This window comes from Camelus ferus, chromosome 15 (genome assembly GCF_009834535.1).
Source record: "Camelus ferus isolate YT-003-E chromosome 15, BCGSAC_Cfer_1.0, whole genome shotgun sequence".
NCBI lineage: Eukaryota > Metazoa > Chordata > Mammalia > Artiodactyla > Camelidae > Camelus > Camelus ferus.
This window is the reverse complement of record NC_045710.1, coordinates 42,158,914-42,182,520: the sequence shown is the minus strand read 5'-3', so window position 1 is coordinate 42,182,520 and position 23,607 is coordinate 42,158,914. Positions and strand designations below refer to the sequence as shown.

Sequence of the window (23,607 nt, the reverse complement as noted above, 5' to 3'; positions counted from 1 at the left end):
AGAAAGGTCATGCAAAAAAATAATGTGATTAGAAGAGGTTGAAGGAAAAAAATAGCCACATATTTGGACATAGACCAAATTCCCTTTTTGCCACTGTAACTGAAAACCATTGCTTCAATATTTAATGAAACGCTTATGCTGCAGCACCTGGTCACATTGTCAGCACTGCCTAACCACTGCCTCCCCCGTGGGTCATTACTGCAGCCATCTGAAAGGGGGCAAACTGTTCATCGACGACAATAATGCCAGTCTTTAAGAATCTACAGCTACAAAACAGCAGGAGACAGAGTTACTTTGGCTTTGATCTTGGGAAAAATGGCTGGGGGCAAAATGCTGTTTCCTACCATCAGAGACTCTACAGTTAGCAATAATTCTGTAAGTCAAAGCCATTCACAGGACTCAACTTGGCTGCCCGGCTTTGCTTTCTCTCTCCCCTTGCAGAAAGCCAGCAGCTCCTGGTGAGAGATCCTTGTCAACAGGAAAACACTAGTTCACGCTACCCTGCTAATGATCCAATGCATCAATACCTCAAACAATCACAACAAGCAGATGTCCTAAGTTAATATAGACTTCCCTGGGATTTTCCCGGTGAAACACGGCTTTAAAAAGGCATTAGTCTTTTGTCCTCACTAGAGAACGGCTAAATTCTGGCACCAATTCCTTGGGTATGTGAACCTCAGCCTAATGGAATTTAATTACTTTAGTGGTATTAATCATCTGTACAGTAGAGCAAAGAGTATTTTATTACCACTTTTAAGGGTTATCGGCACATTTATTTCAAATGAACTGTCAAACTGCGTTACGTGGAAGGCCTGCTGGGTTTGAATTCTGCAGCTCAGGTGAAAATAAATTTACAGTTTAAAACTCTTCCCCCCTCATCAGCATCCCACCCATTAATAGTGGTAGCACATATGTAAGACTCTCAAAATTAAAAGAAATTAAGTGTTGAATTAGCTACTCATTTTTTACTCTCTGGTTTTATTCCTTATTCCAACCATTTTGACTACTCATTTGCAAAGGGTGCTTTATATCAAGGACCCCAGGAACACCAATTGGCATCAAATAGGCTGTGACACCATTACAGGCTTAGTTACAGAAAAGTGGCGCTAATCTTGTCCATTATCAGGCAACAAGCACCAGCTCAATAATACAAGATTCCTCCAACTCACACCATGTAGCAAATGCTTTTGTTTTCGTTCATATTCAGGGAAAATGAATGTGTACTTCTCTCTCCTCTTGGTTGTTTTTAGCCCTATTTGAATTGTTCCATAAAGAACTCTAAGAAACTGTTGCATCATTTATAAAGCTCTCCTCCTGTGCTAAATAGATCCGAGAGTGGACTGCAAGATGCCAAACTCAGGTTAATCCTGCAGACTTCGGTAAACTTTGTCATAAAGCATTCTACAGGACTCAGGGTAGCAAACTAGAAGAGTGGGATCCGGGAAGATGCAGGGCAAGGGTCCTGAAACACATGTGGCTGGAGAGCTCCCTAGGGCTCTGGAATCGGGTTGCCTGGGCTTTAACCTCCCAAGTATTAGTTACGCAACTGTTTCATAATGAGAAATATATATCTGGTCTTTGTCCCCAGGTCCTGGCACTAAGCTCCTCAAACCTGGAATTTCGAGAGCTCAAAGAGTACCTTGCCATTCCCAAGGAGAGCCCTTTGAGTTTATGTTAACGAGGAGATCTAGGGTGAGGCCCCTAGATAACTTGAGGACAGGGCTGCTCAGCAGAAAGGCCAGGTGATCAGAAGGCTGGAACTTTCAGACCCACTGATTGGCATGGGGAAAGAGAGAGGTAGGGAGCTGCAGATGAAGCTCTATAAAACCTCTTGAACAAGATTTGATGAGCTTCCAGGTTGGTGAACATATGGAGGTGCTGGGAGAGTGGTACCCTCGGAGATGGTGTGAAGGCGCCACACCCCTATTCCCTTACCTTGCCCTACACATCTCTTCCGGCTGACTGTTCCTGAGTTAAACCCTTTTTTGACAGACTAATAATCTAGTAAGTAAAATGTTCCTCTGAGTTTCATGAGAAGCTCTAGCAAATCAATCCAATCCAAGGAGAGGGTTGTGGGGACCTCTGATCTATGGTCAGTGGGTCAGAAGCACAGGTGTCCAGGCAGACCTGAGACTGGCATCTGAAGTTGGGGGAGGGCAGTCTTAACCTGTGGTATCTGGTGCCATTTCCAGGTAGATAGTGTTAGAATTGAGTTAACTGCTTGGTGGAGTTGGGGAAAACACACATATTGGAGATATCTTAGGGAAACTGTTCAAACTCTTCTGTCCTAATCTGTAAAATGGGGATATAATCATAGGCTTATTTTAAGGTTCAAAGACAATATGTACAAATAAAATAATCTTAGCACAATGTCTGGTTTATAGTGGGCTCTGTTATGTTGTTGTTATGATTAGAAGGAAGATACATAATATTTGAAAAGTTATGTATTCCACCTTATCACATGGGTCAATAACATGTGAAACAAATTCCCTATGAATGCCAGTGACTTCTAAGACACCTTCCTTTTTTTACCTTCCTCACCCCACCCTTCCTCCACCAAAGTCCCTCTAGCCCCCAACCTGTTCCACATCCACCTGTTTAAGGCATTTTCCAGCCATCTCATTTCAGAGACATTCTGCAGAGAGAGGCAAATGAGAGCAATTTGTGACACGAGATACTGCATGTGCAAAAGACACGTAATTAGTGTCAAAATGGATGCATTTGCTTTTTCAAGTCTATTTGTCCTATGATTTCAAATGAATCAAGCTGCTATATCTCTCTCAACAGCTTCATACTACTCCATAATGAATTAAATGGCTCCTTTGAAAAAAAAGTGTAAGCTTTATGAATAAAATGCATTTTCAAATGTTGGGATAAGAAGGACTTAAAAAGACTCTTATGTCTAGCGCCCTTTCGCTTAAAGATCTTCTCCAAACTCAGAATCTTTGAAAGAAAAGCATTCTCCAAGAAAAAAAAAAAAAAAAACTTTTTTCCCCTATCTTTCCAATCGGTATAATTACCAGTAGTGGGGAGGGGGGTAGAAAAAAGCTACAGTATTCAGCAAAGCAGAATAGGGCTCTGAATTTCTCTACCCCTCCTTAGTACTCTGACGTCCTAAGCATGCAATCAAGGCCCCAAATCTTTTTCAAAGACATCTCATAAGAGAGGAAAGAATGCTCTACTCAAAGCTCTAAAATGTTTAGATTCTGCTATTCAGTTCCTCTATTTCTATCCTCTTTGTTTTTCTTCTCTGAATATGTTTGGTATTGCAATAACATGTGTACCTTCTGAGTTCATTCTCTTAACTCTACCTTTGAAACAAGCTTGTTCCTCCAAGTTTCTGGTTAACTTTAGTTTTTACTAATATCCTCATAGATTTGAAAAAAAAAAAAAAGAAACAAAGAATTTTTGAGCCTGACTAACAGCAGTCTATGGAAAAGGCATAAAAAATCATTAGCACTTTTGGAAGACCAGCTCTATGGATGATTGAAGGAGAGAGTGTTAATAAATAACTCAATCAAAAGTAGTTTGAGATTTCAAGTAAAGAGTCTGCCCTGGTCCATCTAGAAATATGCACATCCAGATTATATTTAAGCCCAGTTTCTAGTAATGGTGCATGCTTCCTTTGTGTGATGGGAGGAAGTTAAAATCAGCAACAGATTTATGGAACTAATCTTTTCCTACTTGAACAAGCAAAAAAATAAATAAAGGAAAGGATGTGTCAGATTCCATCCAATGGTCCATGGGGTTAAGTTTACCTCATCATTGTCACTTGCATTATGAAAAGTAATGTCACTGTAAATACTATAAACTAGGCTCACAGGGAAGGGTTCAGGATTTAATCCTGGTTCCCTTGTATTCTTCCAACCATAAGGGCTGTTTCTTCATTGTGAAATAAGGCAATGTTAATCATCTTAACAAGCACATGAGGATAAATGAGATTAAATTTATATACCAAGTTAAACTAAATAAATCCAACATGGTATAAAGTGACAGCTATATTAAAGGAAAAAAATAAAACAATTTCATTTATTTTCTCAGAGGAAGCCCCAGGCTTCACCACAGTGACTTCTAGCTATTGTAAGTTCTAAGTAAAGGCACAAAGTAGTCTTCGTAGTGAAAAAAGTCTTTCATTTAATCTGCATTCTCCAACCCTAGAACTCCTCTGGGATAATTTTTCTGTCCTTCAGGTATTTGTGTCTAGAGTTGGCCACGATGACGATTTGAACAATAAACCCTGGTCGTTGCTATCAGAAACTACTATCTGAGTGCCCAGCTGCACACAGAAATGGGCTAATGGCAATATCACACAAACCCGATGGATGTTTATACTCTAGAGGGCAAATGCTGAAGTGACGTGAAGGCATGTAACTGAAAATAAACATAGGTGGAAAAAATAGCTAGTGAGAGCCATTCCTTCTCACACCTTGCATAATCATCAAGTTAGTCATTTTATTAAAAATTCCTATTCACTAATCACTTTGGTAATTTTATCTTAGAGCACAAATTGCCAATATCAGAATCATCAGTATTATAGATATAATTGCATAAATTTGGGTACATCTATTGATGCAATATTATTGTGTGAAAATTACTACTGAGGGCTTATAATCACACAGGAATATGTTTTTGCTGAAATGAAAAGAAACAGAGAACAACTGTTTTCCATGGTTTGATTACATCTGTATAAAACCAAGCAACCAAGCAGCAAATATAGATAAAATGTTGGAATAAAATACATCAAAATGCCAACTGTATCAGTTTGGTTTGGTAACAGTAAGATTTTTTTCCCTCTCCTTTCTAGTTTTCCCAAATTTACTAATATTCTGTAATAAGTATGTTCTTTCATGCTGAGAAAACACATATGCAAGTTTTTTGTTAATTAGTTAAAAAAGAGAGAGAGACCTTATTTTACACTTTTGAATCACCATAGAAGGGTCTAAACCTACAATTAATGTTACATGTCATTTAGGGACAGAGGTAAGTACACAACTTTGTAAAGAAGAAGGCCACTAGCATACAAGTTCAGTCTCCATCACTGATGCTCCTATTCAGTTCTTTTTCATCAGCAACCCTTTTCTAGTACCAGAATACTGGTTTTAAGTATCACTCCACCTCCCAGATAATACTGTCTATTTTTATTTATTGTTTAGGTGTATTTGTTGTTGCTATTTCAGTATAAGCATCAATCAGCCAATTACCAAAATGTCCTTCATTGTGCTATTTGGGAAAATGAGTGACTTTCCACTTAACAAAACTTATTTTTCAGAAATACATTGTCTTTACATAAATTCATTCCCCATTTCCTCATTTTTTCCCATTCCTCAGGATATTTTCATTCTCTGCTTGACATGTCTTAAGGTGCGTTGACTGAAATTAGACTGGTATTCCAGATGAAAGTGTATCATTATTTGATATAACATCAACTTAATATTTCCATATTATTTTCTCCCTTTTTTAATGCACCCTGGGGTCCCATATGCCTTCCTAACTGTCTCTGTGTGATGAGAAGACTTCTTTGCATTGTCCGTGATGACTCCTAATTCATTTAAACATCACGCACTGTTTTAATCATATCTGTTTTCACAGATAGCACATCTTTTTATGAGCTGTACTATCCCTTTGCTAACTTAGCTTTTCTTTCATGTGAAATGCTCTAGGTCAGATCAGTAATACAGTATTCAAAGATACAATGATAAAAAGTAATGTTAGCTCAGTGGCAAAACAATGATGTTTCAAACATAGTGTTAATCATTTCTACAAATACAGGAGAATTACCATTAAAAGATTTCATACGGGTGACTATTGAAATATTTAACACTTATAAAAGAGATATATGTGCTTCTCTTGTTTTTTATAAATGTCTTTGCCATTTTACTAATTAACCAAAGATATCTTTGTTTAGACAAATTTTGTCTCCATCACAGCCCATGCTCTTTCTGCATTACTTTTTCCTGCAGTAAAATTAAAGCACTCGGTTTTACACATTAATCATCCTCTAGGAAACAGATTGCAATATTGTGAATACAAAAGATGAGACAGGAAGATGGGACTGTTGGGCTCTCATCCCGGATCTGCCCCCCAGCATGTGCGGCGCTCCTGGAAATGGGCTGCTTGTTCCTCTGCCTCAGTGAACTTGTTCAAAGAATGGATGGAGCGATTTTAACTACTTTACAAGATGCTGTAATTTTTGTGGTTTTAAAAAAATATGTTTCCCAATTCAATTATTTTTCCTCAGCCTACATTTGAGTGTTCCTGATCACATCTTTATATACCTTCCTAAAATTACGACTGGTGAGAATGTGCCTGCACGCCCGGTCTCCGACTTCATTTTTGTGGCTGAACTTCACTGTTAAAGGTTTTCTCGTCCTTTCCAAACAGCCTCCGTTTTCAAAGCATGTGCTTACTGCAAAATTGCAAGAAGGCATCACCCCCTCCCCCCCATGATACTCAGACTTTTCATGATCCCAAAGCCTTTCCTTTCAAATCTAATCAATATTTCTTTGGAGTGAAATATCACTTTGTCAATTATTTGAAGCAATAGTTTAATTCCATGTTAGGTTTGCCCTTCTAGCAGGCCTCTCATCTACTCAGATGAAATGTACTCAGGACATAAAAATCAGAATTTATAGTCATGGTCTTGGTAAAAATGAAGCATAATTAGTGGAATAAACATGATATAAATATATATACATATATTAGATTTATATTGCATCCTTCTTTCAAATAGTTACTCTGTTCCCCTTGAATCATCCCAGTTGCATACTAATTTAGCTCCTGGCTGAAAAAGATGGCGACTTATTTTCATATGAAGAGATAAAACAAAAAAGAGATTGGATACATGGATAGAAACATGAGTAGCACACCGTAGGTACCTTAGAAGTATTGTTGTCTCGCTGATTTTATTCTGCAGATTGAGCATTCATTACGTACTAAGCACTATGCAGGAGCTGGGGCTACAAGAATGAACTTCTGTTTTGAAAAAGTCTCTTCTAGCACAGAGCTTACAATAAACAGGAAATATGAATTAGCCTGAATGCTATGCACTGACATTTTTTGTAGGACAAAAATGGCCATTATCTACAATTTCATGTGGTTCAACCTAAATAATATGTCAGATGGTGATAAGCGACATGGAGAACAATAAAGCTGGGGTAAAAGAGAAAGTGAGTCTATGTAGGTTATTACTCTCTAAAAAAAAAGTATGGAACACTTCATGAATTTTCATGTCATCCTTGCTCAGGCCAAGCTAATCTCTGTTTCGTTCCAACGTTAGTCTATGTGCTGCCAAAGTGAACATAGGATATTTTAAATAGGGTAGTTGGGGAAGGAGGGGACCTTAAATAAGATGATGTGGATCTTGCTCTGGAAATCTCTGGAAAGAGCAGTCACAGCATGGGGAACAACAAAAACAAAATCCCGGAGCAGGACTAGATTTAGGCACTGAGAACCAGCACAGGCGTCAGTATGGCCAGGGCAGGGTGGACAAGGAGCAAGAGCGTCGATGGTGAGGCCAGCAGGGGAGAGCAGGGGCTTGGAGGCAGCAAGGTCATGTAGGGACTTGCGGTCACAGTAAGGAATTTGATGTTACTCTGAGAAGATCGGAAGGTTTTGGAGGGCTTCGAGCAGAGAAGTAACATGAGGCAATCTGCTTTTTAATAGGACTACCCTAGTTGTGGGGTCAAGGACAATATCAAATGGCAGAGAGAAGGGCACGAGTGGGGGGTGCATTTTAGGAGGCCACAACATGGAGCTTGTTGGTGACTTTGACAAGGTCCAGGGTGTCCTCTTAGGGAAGGCAAGGTGGAAAACAAGATTGCTGTGGGAAAGGAGGTCAAGGAACTTAGAGGATGCAATTTTAGAAGAATCATCTATGTGACTAATACATGGAAGAGTTATTCAATCCACATAGAGATTTTACTCATCCACCAATTGTGAGTCCAGTGCTGTGTCCAATATGAGGACTCATATAGAATTAAAAAACAACAAACACATCAAAAAACACTTTCACTTCTGTAAGGGTCACATTTTAAAGTTGTATCTGCTCCACAGAAAGATGCAGCATGTTTATGGGCTTGCTTATTCCATTGCAAAGTTAAGGATTCCTGATATACATTGTTCAGAGCAAAGAACATGTGTTTCTGAAAACTGACACATAAATGAGGTAATTTAAATGTCTGGGAAGGCTCATTAAACAAAATCTGACCTAATCACTTAAAGTGAACATCACCCTATTTATAAATGTGGGTTTTTATGTATTGAGTATTTTTATAAATGCATTGATGTTGCATGTAAAGTAAGAGTGAAAAATAACACATAGACCAACCCAGTTTGGTAGTACTGCCAATATTCAAACAAAAAAGCCTTTGACCCCAGCTTTGTTACTGAGCACTCCAGTCTATCCATCTAGAGTCTAGACCCAGCTGTGCAGTACTTTCTAACCTACTGACTCTCAGGTATCTTTGAGTCACTTTGAGAATCTGATCAAAATTTTAGACTGCTTCCTTACAAGAGGAAAACAAGTCTCCAGGTACACAATATTATTCATATAATTTCAGGAAGTTCAAGGACCCTGTGAAGCCCACCTACAAAGTATCCTCCTCGATCAACCTGGAAAGCGATCATAGACAGAACTGTAAAAAAAAAAAAAAAAAAGCTTTTGTATTTTTACCGATATTAGGCACAGTTCTTTTTACAAAAAGTTAACCTCTTTTGTGAAAAAATAAATAAATGAATATAATATCTAAGCACAAGAAGTTTTATGACTATCTCTTTGGTATCAAAATCAAATCAACAAAAACGATGTTGATCAGTTATTTTCATGGATCCTAAGTGCTGTGAAGCATACAAAGAAATATATGGTACGGTTTTGAGTGTCAAAACCATACTAGACTATATATGATAGTTTTATACTATGAAAGGGAATATAAGATGCACACACGTGAAATTCATCTGAAAATACATGGGCCCAAGTAAAGATTCCAGAAGTTGCTTCTGGAAAGAAGAGATGCCACAACATTGACGATAAATTTGTTGTCAAAATAAGAGCTCAAATATTAAGAACCACTGAGGCAATGGCCTTTTACGTTACAATAGTGAAGAATTTCTGAGAGAAATCAGCCTGGAGCTGGGCCTTGTAGAAGGAGGTGAAATAAATGAAATCAACATGTAGAAAGGATGTCTCCGAGACAGAGATGGCTGGCTTCCTGTTGGTCTGAAATTTGACATATTTGGCAAGTTCTCCATCAAAATGCACCCGGCCTGTCATTAGAGAGTGAAACAGGCCAAACAGTGTGCAAAATCTCAGCAGAGCAGATGAGCAAATTCAAATTAATGCAGAAGCTCAAGTACTAGAAAGTCTCCTCCAGGAAAGTTGCTTCCCTGGTTCCCAGTCAGTGGTTAGGAATAGTCAACTTTCAGCCTTGTTCAAAATACCCACTGTTATCATATTCTCATTATTATTTATCCGTGAGCACTTTACAGTTTGCAAAGGTGTTTCACATACATTGCTTCTTTCTTGCAGTTAATAGCATTTGTACTAACCTTTTATTAAGCAACATCTGGGAGATAAACAATGAAGAAAATGGATGCAATTATTTGATCTATGTAAAATCTCACCCAATTAAAAAAAGTCATTAAAAAGTCACCCAGATTGACACAATTCACACCAAAAGAGTCATACAGCAAGGACCTTTGTTCCTGTCCCTGTAATATCCATGTTAGGTCAAGTTTCATGAGTCGAAGAGAAGAGGAACATACTTTTCCTCTAAATAACTAAAAAAGAGAAAAGTATCATATTCTTCTGAATTTTGTAAGTTTTTAAAACAAATGTTTTGCTTGTGTTTGTTCCTTTTAACAAATTCTCCAAATTAAATAAAGCTGTCAAAATTGGAAATATCCAAAGTATTTGATTAATAGGTTTTCTGGTTAACTTGGATAGAGTAAATTGAAGGTAATCTAATGTTTTTTCATAATTGGCAACCTTCAAAGGTATTCTGATCATTGGTGATCTGGGGCAGCAGGGAGAGGACAGGACTGATTTGAACTTGAACAACCTCAGCACTAAGGTGGGAAAGGCCGGTGTTGAAAAACAAATCCACTTAATTAATTAACAGTTTTGGTAAGTTAGGATCCAGATTATTAGCTTTTAAATAAAATAAGAACCTAAAACCTCACACTTAAATTATTTTAACTATCTTTCACCTTCTAGACTTGGCCTTGCTAGCCTTCACACTTTATGTCTTTAGAATATGCATTTAATAAAAACGAACTTATTTACAAAACAGAAACAGACTCACAGACACAGAAAACAAACTTATGGTTACCGGGGGGGAAGAGGGTGGGAAGGGATAAGTTGGGAGTTTCAGATTTGCAGATACTAACTACTATATATAAAATAGATAAACAATAAGTTCATACTGTATAGCACAGGGAACTATATTCAATATCTTGTAGTAACTTATGGTGAAAAAGAATATGAAAATTAATATATATGTATGCTCATGCATGACTGAAGCATTATGCTGTACACCAGAAATTCACACAACATTGTATACTGACTACATGTCAATAAAAAATATATATACAAAGGACACTGAGACCCTGATGGCAGGGCAGGAGCTGCAGGTTTGGACTTTGGCACCTTCCTTGGACAGTCTGCATCCAGAGCCTGGCAGTGTCACTATGCGATGTGACTGTGGGCAGGAGTCAGAGCTCACAGGCTTCCCTGCAGTTTGTAGGGTGAGGGATTGTAATAAACCCCACAGACCTGTAAACGGAAAACTCGTCCCACGCACAAAAAAAAGAATATACATTTTTAAAGTTGAGAATTTGCTATATCTTGGAAATAGGTAACAAAGATCTGACATATTGAGCAAAGGTATCTTTTCTGAATACTCAAAATGTTCTATTACCAAGGACTTCTGCAACTGTATAGAGTAAGCCTCAAGGAGCCTGAAATGATGGGACATTCCCACCTACAGGCCCCATCAGACCACAGGAAACCCTGAGATCCTGAGACATCTTCTGACTTCTGAAAGGCCAAAGTATAATCAAATTTTGTTTCAGTTTTAGGGGAAGTTAATTTGGCTCTGATTGTTAGCGAATTAACCATCTACAAATTATATATGGAATATACATATGAACTTTTGGTTAAACAAAGCATTTTATTTTATAATCATTCCAAATGACAGAGTTTACTGTAACATTTATTCAGAATTTTAATCATTAACACCAAATTCTCCTTTCTGCAGCTATCTACCACAGGGTAGTTGAAAAAAAAAATTCCCTTTCACCATGTACTTGCTTGGAAGTAAAAGATTTAGGAAGAAAACCTAAGTAAACCTAAAACCAAGGAAAAAAGCACACGGTATCCAATTTCATCCAATACATAGTGATTAAAATCTCCAAACTACATGTACAGTTTTACTGACTGAATTGAGCCAGAAGTAAAATAAAGCAAGCAAAAGTTTTTTTTTTTTTATACATAGTTAAAAAAAATTATGGATAATCATAAGCTCTGCTCCACCAGGAAAAAATAACAAGATTTAAAATTGTTGTAATAAGGCAGTGGTTAAGAACACAACTACATGATGCTAATTATCATAGTTATACCATTAGCCAATGTAAATTACTACACTTATTAAAGGGACAAAAATGGCTCCGTGCTTAGAAGATACAGATAAGTTATAGTAAGGCTTATAGGCTGAGAGTAAAATTATGCCTCTTTTGCAATAAAAATAATGGTTTTAAATAGAAAATAATAAATAACATGAGTGGACATGCAAGTGTATAATAATTACTTTAACTTTTATAGAGGGCAGGACCTCAGTTTTATTATCAGTAGTGTATCATATGCACTTCAGCTCTGTACAACTGTAGCCTTCTTTAGTTAAAGCAAATGTTTGGTGTGTCATTATGGGTTTAATTCCTACAAGGGCACATTCTTTTTTTTCCCCCTTTTGCACCAATGAAGAAAGAATCCAAATAATTTTCAAGAACCTTTGATCCAATTGTTATTTTAAATTGATATAATCTTCTGCCCAATCCCATCAAAGCTCAGAAGATACTCTTGACATCTTCTCCACACAATCAATCAATTACCAACACCTGTGTATTCTATTTCCTAAATGCTTCTCAAATCTGTTCTCTTCTGTCCATCTCCACTACCAATACCCCAGTCCACGTCACCCTCATTTCTTACCTGAACTTCTCAGGAGGCTTTAAACTGGCCTCTCTTCTTATACCCTACTCGGGACCAGTCAGAGCACTCCTAAACAATCAAGGCTCTCCGAAGCTTCTTGCTGCTCCAGGGAGAACTTCCAAAACCCTTCACATTGACCTCTAAGCCCTGCAGAATCTTGGCCCAACTCACTCTCTGGCTTTATTACAGTCCAACTTTGCTATTCATATTCCAACTTTTCCCACCTTTTTTTCTGATCCTTCAATGTTCTCTTCTCCTTCCTGCCCTAAGGTTTTCCCTCTTCAGTGTTTTCAATCACATACTCAGCTTGACAGTCACTTTCTTAGAAAAGTGCATCTTGCTATCCACCTACGTGGGATCAAATCCTATGTGTGCCATATACCCAGATGCTGTATAATTACCGGAATTCTAGTTCTCTGTTTCTATGTCCATTGCTCCTGCCTTCCTTCCCTACATGCCCCTCCCCTCAAAAACGCACTGTTTATCAGGGCAGTGACCATGGAGGTCTTGTTTTCTACTGAATCTCTAGCCCCTCAAACAAGCCATGTTACGTAATAAAAGTGCCCACTGAACAGTTGAATAGCCCCACTTCTTGGGGAAAAAGATGTTCTATAGTTTTGGTGCTGGGATCCAAGTATGGCTCCACTGAAGAATAAACCAGCGCCAAAAACGGCAGGAACGAAACCATCTCCTCTGGAAGGAACTTGCCCTTGTTTAGCTCAAACATCTTACTTTAGAATACCGGTAAGTTGGGAGTACAAAAGCTACTGGACATGTTCACAATGTTGTAGGGACATTCTCATAAAACAATTTTGATGAAAACACTTTCTAAACTAGAAAGAGCTATATTATACAAATGTAAGCTATTCATGGGAGATGTGTGTATATGTGTGTATAAATGTTGATTTGAAGATGTATTTAGATAAAATTATAAATATTTATATTTCCCCAACTGTGCTGTGATTTTCCTAAGGGTAGCAATTGCGTCTTCTTTCAGTGAAGTAGAAGTTATCTTTGTTTTTTAAAGCTGGAACAAGTACTGTCTTCTTTTCTAGATTTTACCCAGTAATGGGTACACAATGGTTGCCGACAAATACTTCATGAATGAGGGGTTCAATGGTCTTTAATAATCAAGGAACAAAAGTTATGCATGGTGACAGGCTCTGTAAGGAATTGCTAATAAGCAAATTACACACAGCTTCTCCTGGGAAAGCTTGTGCATCACTTGGTACTTGCATTCAAACACATTCACAGATAGTGGTGGCGGGTCTGATTGTTAAATACTCGTGATTTATATAAGACTTGAGGGGAAGGGGCTTATCTCTGTATTTTCCTTACAAAGGAGCCAGTCAAGGAGCAATTTTTTCCTTGCTGATCGGGATTAAAATTTACAGATTTAGCAACAGAAATACGACAAAATTATCTAGCCACTTATTTCAGAATGAATTCTTAAATTTACTGCTTTTAAGATCCAAAACTGAAAAAAAAATTTTTTCTTGCATACAATCAAAAAATTAGGTATGTTAATATAAACGCTGAAAAAAAAATAACAGAGAAGGAAAATTAAAAACAATATAAACCACTGTAATAAAAATAGTATGGTACTGGCATAGGAATAGTCAAAAACATTAGTGGAACACATTAGAGGAAACAGAAAAAGTCAACAGCAAGAATTTAATATACAGAAAGATGAGATTTCAATCAAGTAAAGAAAGGATAATTTATTAAAACGTAACAATGATACCAGTGGTTATCTCTCTGACAGAAAAACCTCACAAACTAAAATTTTTTGCTTAAAAATTTAAATGTAAACCTAAACCAATAAAAATTTTGGAAGAAACTCCAGGAGACTGAATTTCCAACCCAGAGATGAAAGCAAAGAGAGATATATCTGAACATGTAAAAAGTACTACATTTTGTAGGACAAATGATTCAACAAACAAAATTTATTGGCAGATAATATAGCAAGGATGATTCTGCAATCCAAATGATATAAAAATTTTTAAATCTAGAATCCACAAGCAGCTTTTCAGATTGATAACAAAAAGATGTACCACCCACGCTGATGCACCTTGAAAACATTATGCTACATGAAAGAAGCCAGACACGAAGGTCACATACTGCATGATTCCATTTATAGGAAATATCCAGAATAGGTAAATCCACAGAGACAGAAAGCAGCTTGGTGGTTGCCAGAGGCTGGAGGTGGAGGAAGGAAATGTGGAATAATTGCTTAATAGGTATGGGGTTTTCCTTTGGGGCAATAAAAATATTTCGGAACTAGATAGAGATGTGGTCATGCAACACTGTGAATGTACTAAATGCCAATGAATTGTTTGTTTTAAAATGGCATTTTTATGTTACGTGAATTTCACCTCAATTAAAAAGTATTATCCAATAGAGGTACAAACCATTTGAATAGCCATTTCACATAAGAGTACATTCTAATGCCCAATAAACTTATTAAAAGATGTTCAGCCTCCCTAGCAGACAGGAAAATGTAAATTCCATGAGACAGTTTATGTCCATCAGATTAGAAAAAAATTAAACAAAGAAGTAGCACCTACTTTTGGTGAGGATTCAGAAAAATGGTTACATTTAATAACCAGCTGCTGGAAATGTCAGTTGTTAAAGAACTTTCTGAAAGTAACCTAGACAGATCTATAAAAATTAAAAATTGTATATACCCTAGTCCCAGGAATCCTATTCCTGGGAATCAGTCTCAGAAATAAAAGCATCAGTAGGTAATAGGTATTTTACAGAAACACAAAGAATTGGAAACAAAGAAAATGCCTTTAATAGGGAAATGGTTGAAGATTAACTGAACTGGAGGGAGGTTTTTCCCTGAGTGTCAAGTGACAACATGCAGAGAAGTCTATACAGTGTGATCCCATTTTTTAAAGCAAAGGAAATATCTATGTTTATATACAAACTCAGAGAAAGTCATGGCACATACACACAGGTAATTACCATTAGTGACAGAGGAGGGAAGTGGGGTACAGATGGTCCCAGGAAAAGAAGGGTAGAGGGAGACACAAAGAGGGAGAAAAAAAAAAAACTTTCTTATTATTTTTAGACTCTCTTTAAGCAAGTATAAAATAAAAACCTAACCTTTCAACAATAAAGGCCCTGAAACAAGGAGACTCCCAGCTCCATCTGAGTGGAACAAGCCCAATCGGGGACATCTGCAAAGGCTCCCAGTCTATCAGAACGCCTCCCTTGGCCACAGTGATGAAGGATGTAAGGGTTATACCCTGTCTTTGGTGTCAGAAGCCACTGTACATCTAGTGTATTTAAATGAGGGCACCTTCCCTTATTAGCAATAGGACTTTGGGCAAGTTATTTAAATTACCTAACCCAAAGTTTCTTCATTTAAACATCTATACAGTTGGAATAATAGTACCTATCTGATATGGCTGTTGTGAGAATTAAGTGAGACAGGGCATGTAAAAGTCTTATCACAGTGCCTGGCCTTAGTGAGCTCTCGGTAAAGGGAAGCCAGTAGAAGTGAAGCAAGATCCCCAAACAATAGAAAACTCCAAACCCAACACTCTCCCCATTCCCTGTGCTGGCCTTCTGCTACTGAAATGTGAAGAGGCTTTCCTAATAAAAAATCCACAAAATAAGTATAGGCACTCTTTCTGCTATGCGTGAACAAGTATTAAAATATTTCTCCCTAGAAAAATACAATAGAATTATATTCTCAATAATTCCAGAATGAGAGCATTTTTCAAGTTTTGTGTCTCCTTTTTTCAAGTAAGAGTCTCCCCTCCTATAAAACAGATGTAATAATAGTAATTGATATCACTGCTCTAAACCAGTGGAGACTTACATCTCACTAAGAGTAAGAGTCCTGATGACAGCTTTTAAGACTAGTCCTACAGACTTGGGCTCATTACCTTTCTAACCTCATATGTGACTAGTCCCTCTCAGTCGAATATTTTTGCTTCAGCCACACTCCCCCCCTCGTTATTCTGAAATATATCTAGCCCTCTGCCCCAGGATCTTTGCACTTGCTCTGCTTCAGCCTAGAATGCTCATCCCCCAAATATCCATGGGGCTCCTTCCTTCACTTCTTTCAGGTCTTTATTTAAAAGTCACCCTCTTATTCCTTGACCTTCCTATCAACCTCAAACTTCAACTAAACAAACAAACAAACAAACAAACAAAAGACAAGACTGTCTCTAATTAAATAACACAGATGAAACAAAATGTCATGTTCAGATATATCGCTCTTTGCTTTAATCTCTGGGTTGGAAATTCAGTCTCCTGAAGTTTCTTCTAATATTTTTATTGGTTTAGGTTTACATTTTTCTGTTTTCTCTAGTGTGTTCCACTGATGTTTTTAACTATTCCTATAGTCCTGCTTTCCCTTCCTGAATGTGAGTTATTATCTGTATTCCCCACTACCCTAATGTAAGGCATGGCTTTTTGCGTATTCCCTTCTAGTACCTACATAGATAAGTGGCACCTCCAGGCACTTCATAAGTATTTATTTAATGAATGAGAGGCATTGTTTTAAAATTTCATTATGATAATAGACATTACATGCATACATAGACACACATAACATTTACATACACACAGAAACACATACCTATAACAATCCACATTAATACTTAAATTAAATGTGAGGAATAACATGACAACTTTAAAAGGAAGATATTTTTAAACAAATTTATTGAATTAAAAAAAAACAAGACCCTCTTTTCAGACTTAAATACATCAAAGATTTCAAATTGCTGGTTTACGTAAGATTGATCAGTCAACCAGGAGAGTGGAAAATAATCTTTATATTGTTGAGATCACCAAATGGAATTGGTATTTGTAGAATATAGGTGTTTATGGGATTGAACTTTAGGATAAGAAACACCATTTGATTCTAGAGGAAGAGTCCTTAATAATACAAGACTGTCTCTAATTAAATAACACAGATGAAACAAAATGTCATGAGCAAAAGGCATCCTCTGAGTCCTGAACTTCAGATTCTACCACAGGATAATTACTGTTGCCCCATGGCTACCACTTAGTACACCCTTTGGGTCACAGCTGTAGAAGGGATGGCAGGGCAGGCGTCTCTCACAGAGACTCATCGGTGGCACTGCCACACTGGAATGAGACTAAAGTTAATTCCCAGTGAGACCTGAAATCTTGACTGCCGTCAAAACACACTCATTAAAAAAGGAAGGAGATTACACTGATAGGAATTCATATTTTCATAGGTTTCAGGTGAGATATTTTCATTACCATTAGATGTAAGAAAACATGAGATCTTACGAGGATTTTTTTTTTTAAATAAGACCATGTCCTTAATTCAAGACACATGAATTGGAAGAAGCTCTCTCAGGCCAAGCCAACAGAAGGATCTCTGACTGTTCACCCAGCAGCCACTCAGCACCCAGTCCTTTGCTGACTACTGGCAAGGAAACAAAAGAAACTTCTGACATGATCCTTTCCTTCAAGAGGACTGCGATCTATGTAGCTGAGAAGGTAAAAGCTGTATCCAGGAAGTAATTCGAGAATAATTAAGTAAACATTGCCAGTACAGTTACAGGAGAGCAGATCTCCATGGAGAAGGTGTGCTCTGAACTGAGCCTTAGAAAGGAGGGTGAGATCGGAGAGGCAAAGAGCTGGCGGGGGCCACAAACAGGGAGGCCCTGGAGGAGGCAGTGAGCACGCCACATGGAAGGAGCCAGGGAACGAGGCAGGACAAAACCCAGACAGCGGAGCTGGACCATGTGCTGATCAAACAGAGAAACACTATGGCCGAAATCTGATCCTCTGCCTTCCTGTTCCATAGCCACTTCTTTTCATGAGACACAGATCTCGGACTTCTTTACTTAGAGAGGAGAGCTATTTGGCTTTTCCAAATCCTCTGAAAACTGCCCAAATGGGCCATTTTGCTAAGCCTATTACAACAAAAACATGTTTCTTCAAAGCATAGTGAATTCCGCTGTTTGTATTTGTGTGCATTATAACAAGCTTCTCCCTTCTCTTAGCTGTGGCCCATTTCACCTCACACAGTCAACAGAAACAAAGCTCATCAGTGATGCCAGGGCTGCAACCTTTGAGCCAATCCCGACTCAGATATAGGGTGTTAGAGCCTAAATCCCTCCCTGAGATCAGGGCCCCTCGGGCTTTCCCCATGAGGTTCAGCCTATCTCCCCAAACCTACGATGTTTGTCCAGACTGTACAACCATCCTTCTACCTCAGTTTCCAAAAGGTATTCCAGCTCCTTGGTCTCTTCTCTGCTGGGGCTGGAGCCCTGCCCTGAACTTCAGCTCATCTCCTTGGGGCTGGGACCTGGTTCTCTGCCCAATATTCTGCCCCTGGTGCCTGGACTCTTCTCTACTCATACTCCCTCTTTCAGCACAGCTAGATCTTTCTGGAACAATGATAACTGCATGTATTGCCATTCATACGACGTATGCCAGAGATTCCTGTTCCATAGCCTCCCATCCAACAGACTGGATCCCATGGGTATCCTTGGCAGGTGGGATGTTTGGATTCCAGTTGGACAGGTGGCCTGACCTATGTGGTAAGTCCTGCGATGTGCCTTCCAGAACCTCCTTTAATAAAGGACAAGAAGTCCTAGCTGCTGGGCATGCTGTCGGCCCTTTCAGGGATTATCCCACCTGCAAGGAGCAGCGTCACTCAAGTTCACTCCCCTTCTTGGAGCTGTCTGCATACAGTGACTGATCACTGTTAGACAAAAATATCTGGCCACCCTGCTCCAACTCTGAGATGCCATCCTACCTGTATTCATCTATCCTCTCTATTAAGTCATCCTAAGTAGGTGTAATGCCTGGATACAGCTTGACCTTTCCTTCGGCTTAGTCCTCACTGCACATAAACACCTCATACATGAAACACTGTCTCAGAGTCTGCATCCCGGGAAACCCAATTTATAGCACACAGTGCTCGGGTTTCTCCCTCCAGCACAAGCCCTTTTCACTTCAGTTCATAAGTAAAGCATGCCTTCCGGTGGAGGTCATGGCAATTTCACAGTTAAATTTGGGGGCACTATTTTTTTAGTACAATTACTCATAAAAGTCATTGTTTTCCTCAAAATTGCAAATCTAGAAATGGTCATAAGCTGATCATTTGAAGATTGCTATAATTTCAAGTACCTTAAAATCCCCAAATAAAGATTTTGATAAAGATTATGTTTTATAGTTGCATGATTTTAGCCTATTTGTTTACTGTGATTGAAACCAAACATGAAAGACTCAATGATACTTAGCTTGGAGTAGGGGCCGTTTATTTCTCTCCCTTACATCAGATACAGCAGTGCTCACTGGCAATCATATGGTTCTCAGTGGAAAACCTTCGGAGTCATTTTGGAAAATGTGGGGACATTTTTGGTAATTATAATGATGGAGAGGGTCCTTTTGGCATTTAGTGGGTGGAAGCCAGGAATGCTAAGCATCTTGCAATAAGTGAGTCAACCCAATTAACAACGAAAAACTGACCTACATCCTGAATAATTTTCTATTGTCTTGCAGAACATTCACACAGCTGAAGACCCCATTGTAAATATTTAAGCCTAGGGTATAACTCCATTTTACACAGAAACACAAAGTATTTCTCCCACAAATTTAACAGAAACTGAATTTTCTGAGAATGCAACTACCATGTCATCAAGGGAAGATTATGTACTGTTTTGTTCGTAACTTTACCAAGAGTTATTCATGGTTTGGTAATGCATGTCACAGATGGCAAAGCCACTCCTGTGTCTGAGGACCCAACATGTCACAGCCCTCAGCAGAGGTCAGCCCTGGCGACCACACGCGGGCAGGCTTCTGCCAACCTTGTTCTACATTCTGGTGTCGCCTGCCTAGCGTTCACATCCTGAGATACATATTACATAATTGTAAATCCTGCTCCTTTTCTTTCTCCTTTAAATTACAATTGGGGAATTACGTTGCTTTAAAAAAAAAAATCTGTGTAATAAGTTATAGTAAATATGAATTTCACCTCTGGACAATAAGGAAAGTTATAAAATGTTTACAATAAAGAGATTATTGACTCAGATAAGGTTGAGAAACATCCATGCAGAATATTTTCCCAGTTGATAAATAAGTCAATTTATAGCTTTTTTTTTGTGATATACAAAAAGCTGTACATATATAATGTACACAACTTAACTAGTCGAGGGTAAGTACTCACCTATGAAACCACCACCACACTCTATGCCGTAAATACATCCAACACTCAAAATTTCCTACCAACCTCTCTATTCACGATCATTATTTTTTTAACTGATAAGAACACTTTACAAAAGACCTACATTCAGCATCATTTTAATAAAGCTTTTTACGTACAGAAAATGCAACACTGTGATCACAAAATATTGGCCTTAAGAAACACCCATGACTACTGTTCATATTTCAACTCACAGAAATTAAAACATGATAATAAGCTACACAAGTGAAACAGACTTAAAAGCATCTACAAAATAGTCTTCTCTGTCACTTTTTTCTCCGTTCATATATTCTTAGGAGGCAAAGGTATCTCTCCATAGAGTCAATGTTTTATGTCTGAGTCTTTTTAATCAGAAATTTACAATCTAGAAAATGTTTTTTAAAAGACGTTAGTAACCTAAACCTTATGCTGTACCATCAGCCCAATGATTTTTATCTCAAAAGTTATTTGGTAAGACAAATTCCAAAGTAAACACAAATACTACCTGTCATTACCAAGTCCTTGAAAACATGAAAAGAGGTGCAGCCCAAAGATTTCCCTATCAGATTACATTACTTATGCTACTAATAAAAAGTCAGTAAGAATAGCATATAATTAAAAGTTGCATGCTTGCTCTTACTGTGCCCAAGAGCTTTGTTGTAAAATAAAACATTTCTTTCTATGCTATCAATTTTAGTTAATATATAATAATCATTTAAAAGTCACTTTAAACAATAGCTATCATATCTTTTAATTAAAATAATATTTCTGGAAGTTTAAAATATTTTTTCTTTAAAAAAACCTCTGACATTTGCAGTGTTTATTGCAATTTTAGAAATGAGGTTAGGAAGGCTGCCCTGGTCATTAAAAAGCAAAACAAAGCAAAAACAAAAAACAAAGGCAGAACTAGAGACCATCCAGGCCCTGTTCAGGCAACTCACTTCACTTGTTCTCATTACAGCTTCCGAAAAATTAAGAAACATGGTGCTTGAAAAGTAGTAGCATTTTGGTATAAAATTCAAAAAGAAAGAAAAGTTAATGGCAGATGAAAAACTACATAAAAAGAGATGTTGCAAAGACATTTGAACAAGAACAATTTCACCCACCTAGAAAGCTTCTTGTAGTCTCACCATGACACTTTTAAGTCCAGAATAATCCACAGTTGCAGTACTGTCCGACAACTTACATGCAATCATTTGATACATTCCTCTTTGTTCTTCCTTTTGTACCCAGGAGAGCACTGGTACGTGTGAAGAGGAGACCCAGCCCTTGGAGACACCCTGTTATTCTTGATGACCTACTATTCTCCCTTAGAAGCAGAATTGTTTCTGATGCCGTACAAAAGTATTTTAATTTCACTTTGACATTGATCACAGACTTTTTCTTCAATCAATCATAGAGGAAAACACTGTAATTATTCTTACAATACTAGGATTCCCTACTCCAGGTCCTCCATTGTGAGTATTCAAACACAACCCTTCTATCCCTGTAAGTTCTATCAAACTCCCCTCTCTACACACACACACACACACACACACACACACACACACACACACACACCCCTTCTTTCCTACCTTCACTAAGAGAAAGTATTATTCAAGCATCAATACACGGCTTTCATTAAATTACTGTTATTCTTCCTTTCTTTAAGGAAGAATAGATCCACTCGGGTACTCAGCAATCAGAGGCAAAGCTTGTTGGTTTATACATTTTATTAAAAGTTCTACCTGCTTTCCACAGTTCTTAATATTCTCTAAAAGGGAATGGGAGCTGATTAAAGCAAAAGAATGGTTCAACACTCATACATTATTAAACAAATATTTCTGGAGCATGTACTAGGTGCCAGGAACTCTGATTATTATTACTTGACTCATATTGCAAAGGTGAGCAAAACCAGACTTAGTTCCTAGCCTCACAGACACTGACCAACTAACTAAACAAATAAAGGCACTACATAAACCATGGTATAAGGTGTCACCCTAAAGAATGAGTTGTGCTTTGGAGGAATCAGAGAAGGGTTTCCAGAGGAAGTGTAGAATGAATGGCCAACTAAGGTTAAGTAAGAGGTGACCTGGGTAAATGGGGGGAGGGTGATGGAGGGATAGTGTTCCTTGCAGAAGAAAGAAAAAGAAAACACAATTTTCAATGATCACATCGTGGAAAAGAGAAAGGACTGGCTGAAGAACTGGAAAATGTCCAGTGTGGCTGGAGGTGACGAAACTGGAGGCTGATTAACTGGAGGTCAGATCACACAAAGCCATAAGGGGCTGGGAAAGGAGGTTTTTGGTCTTTATTCTTAGAGCACCAGGAAGTCCCTAAAGAGTTTATCTACATGTAAATGATAAAAGAGTTGCTTAAGCAGAAAAAAATCTGCCCAATTTATGAAAGTAATTAGTAATATGACTTTTAAAAATATTCTATAGATAAATGCAAGTTAATCTTTGTTGGAAAACTTAATAATTATCTACCTAATCAGCACACTTTACAGTTCAGTGTCAACAGCCATGATCCCACAGACTAAAGAGAGAAAAAAGAAAGACAAATGAAAAAAAATCTGAATATAAGTATGTAAATTGAATTAACTGAATTAAGGAATATATAATACATAATATACATAAAATACGCATGTGCACTTTACATTAATAATATAATAAAGGAAATTATTTAGTTTAACAAAAACTTACAGTTCCACATAAAAATATAACAGAAATGTATAAAACCAAAAATTTCACACATTTATGAGCTAACACCCACAAAACAGGAGAGAATAGATGGCAGATTTGGAATCTCAGGGATTAAATCCATGAAATTTCTCCAAGTTTTCGATGTTATCACTTTTATCTTTATCTAGACCAGAATCGTTTATAGTAGCACAACTGAAACAGACTTATTTGTTGAGTGCACTAATGAACTTTCACAAATCTTTAATATACAATCAAGCGGTCTAGGTAATTTAAAAATACCGTGCCTGTTTGTAACAGCTGCCGTTAATAACAAGTTGAAGGAGAAAAGCAACGCACAAATGTTTGCCTTTTCTCTGCCTCTGAGCACACTGGGAATCCACATTTAAGAAGGGAAGGAGGGAAGCTCAGTTTCATTCCACTATTGATCTATCAGACAAGAACTTAATCAATCTTCTTTATAAGCTATTAAAGCTGAGCTCGAGAAATGAACTCACCTGACGCATTCAACATTGATTGCCTCTTTCTAAGGACTGAAT

General features: G+C 37.7%; 1 long non-coding RNA gene and 1 pseudogene across 1 annotated transcript; both read right to left on the bottom strand.

Moving 5' to 3' along the window:
- Window positions 1-688: 688 nt before the first annotated feature.
- On the bottom strand, window positions 689-22,008 carry LOC116668995. The gene is made up of 3 exons (XR_004326347.1): window positions 21,797-22,008; window positions 14,222-14,227; window positions 689-698 (listed from the first exon to the last, which is right to left on the bottom strand). It is a non-coding gene; the product is annotated as an uncharacterized LOC116668995 (long non-coding RNA).
- LOC116669089 lies at window positions 7,199-7,298 on the bottom strand (annotated as a pseudogene).
- Window positions 22,009-23,607: the final 1,599 nt, after the last annotated feature.